General features: G+C 38.8%; 1 non-coding gene across 1 annotated transcript; it reads right to left on the reverse strand.

Moving 5' to 3' along the window:
- Positions 1-1,713: 1,713 nt before the first annotated feature.
- Positions 1,714-1,819, reverse strand: LOC145626020 (small nucleolar RNA R71). Its single transcript, XR_014110904.1, has one exon. It is a non-coding gene; the product is annotated as a small nucleolar RNA R71 (small nucleolar RNA).
- Positions 1,820-2,029: the final 210 nt, after the last annotated feature.

The following is a 2,029-nucleotide window of genomic DNA, read 5'->3' on the forward strand; positions in this document are numbered from 1 at the left end:
TTCCGTACCCATTTCTCCGCGGCCGCAGATTCATCGAGAGAGACCGCGGGATTTGCCGGTTTCTTCTTAACCTATAAATAGAATTGTAATTACTTTTCAAATGGAACTTTTTGATAATATTTCATTAGCTTAGTTTTAGAGAGAGAATTTAGAGAGAAGTTCTTTGTTTTGGATTTGTAACTCAACATTTGATCAATCAAGTTTGGATTTCTTCATTTTCAATCATCAATATTAGTGAGAATCTCTTCCTTCTTTCATCTTTTACTTACTTGCTATTTGATTTTTGCTTGTTGCTTGTTTTTCTTTGGATTTGAATTTGATATTGTTGAATATTTTGATTTCTCTTAGATTTTGAGATAGAATGAAGATTAATGCAATTTCTATTTATTTGTTCTTGAATTTCACCATGATTAGTGAGTAGATTAGTTGCTAGGGAAAGGGGGAAGCATGTTTGATTAATGAAATTGCTAGTTGATGCTCTTTGATTGATTGATTTGTTGTAATTAAATTGGTTGACATAGTTTTGCATGTGATTGATTAGACTAGGAGTGATCAACCTATAAGATTAATCTAGATTGCATTGCAACTCTTAATGACATGAACAATTGAATTGAAAGTTGCTCTAATTGATTGGGTTTGCTTGTGATTCTTCTTGATTTGCCTTTCAAAGTGACACCTAGATTGGCCTATAGGAGATAGCATTTGAACTCTCTTGATTGCTACTATTGTTTGTCCATTGCAATACTTGAATTAATTGATTGAGCTCTAAACTAGCATTATCATTGAACTTGCATGTGGAACCAATATCCCTAGTGTTTAGACCTTTGTTTTACTTGATTAGACTTGTTTTAATTTACCATAGTGCCAACCATAATCTCAACTCCATCTTCGAGGTAGCTTGACTTAGACTCTAGTTTTCATCATTGCATTCCCTAGGGATCGACCCTTAACTTGCCTTATATTCATATAAGGTTGGTTAGGTGTTTACAAATTTTGTTTGACTTGGGGGAAGGGTAGATAACGACATACATTTTTCTCTTGCCAAAATGGCGCCGTTGCCGGGGAATGCTATTGGTGCTTAGCTTTTGTTGTTGAGTCTACTTCATTTTAATTGAAAAAAAAAATACAAGAAGATTTTGTTTCTTTAGGCTACACTTGTAGCCGTGCTACTAATATTTTCTTTGAAGTTTTTCATGCATAGAGCTCGTGATCGATCCATTGTGCCTTTTGACCCGGAAATTGAAAGGACTCTCTCAAGGAGAAGAATAGCTAATCGATCCTTGGGGTATAGTTCTTCAAGTGAAGAAGAGATTGAAGAAGAGCAAGGCATGGGAGAAAATCCGAGAGTGGCCTTGAAGGAGCTAGGAATACCCGGTGCTTATAGGTTTGAGAGTGGCATAGCTCCGCCTACAACACCGGCAAATGATTTCGAAATTCGGCCGGCCATGATCACCTTAATTGAGAGGAGGCAATATAGTGGGGCTAAGAATGAGAGCTCGTTGAACCATCTTAAAGAATTTGAAAAATATTGCAACACCATCAAAGTCAACGGAGTTTCTTAAGAGTTCATACGCCTCAAGTTGTTCCCCTTCTCTCTCATAGGAAGATCCTTAGAGTGGCTAGATAAAGAAGTGAAGCCTAACTCCTTGAGAACATGGGATGATGTTACAAAGGCCTTCTTGTCCCGCTTCTACCCTCAAAAGAAGACGGCGGAGGCAAGAGCCTTGATTCAAGGGTTCAAGCAAAGGCCAAATGAAAGCCTTTACGAAGCATGGGAGAGATACAAAGAGTATCAAAGGGAGTGCCCTCACCATGGAATCCCAACATACCAAGTGGTGCATATCTTCTATGGCGGTTTAAGTCCCCAAGGCAAGTCATGCCTTGATGGGGGGGGCCGGGGGTCCTATTATGAACAAGACCGAAGAAGAAGTGGTGGACATTATTGAGGACGTGGTGACGTACTATAGAGATTGGCAAGATGGGGAGAGAGACTCTTCAAGCAAGCAATCTTCATTGTACTCGGTAGACC

Source organism: Chenopodium album, chromosome 3 (genome assembly GCF_948465745.1).
Source record: "Chenopodium album chromosome 3, dcCheAlbu1.1, whole genome shotgun sequence".
In the NCBI taxonomy this organism is placed as follows: Eukaryota; Viridiplantae; Streptophyta; class Magnoliopsida; order Caryophyllales; family Amaranthaceae; genus Chenopodium; species Chenopodium album.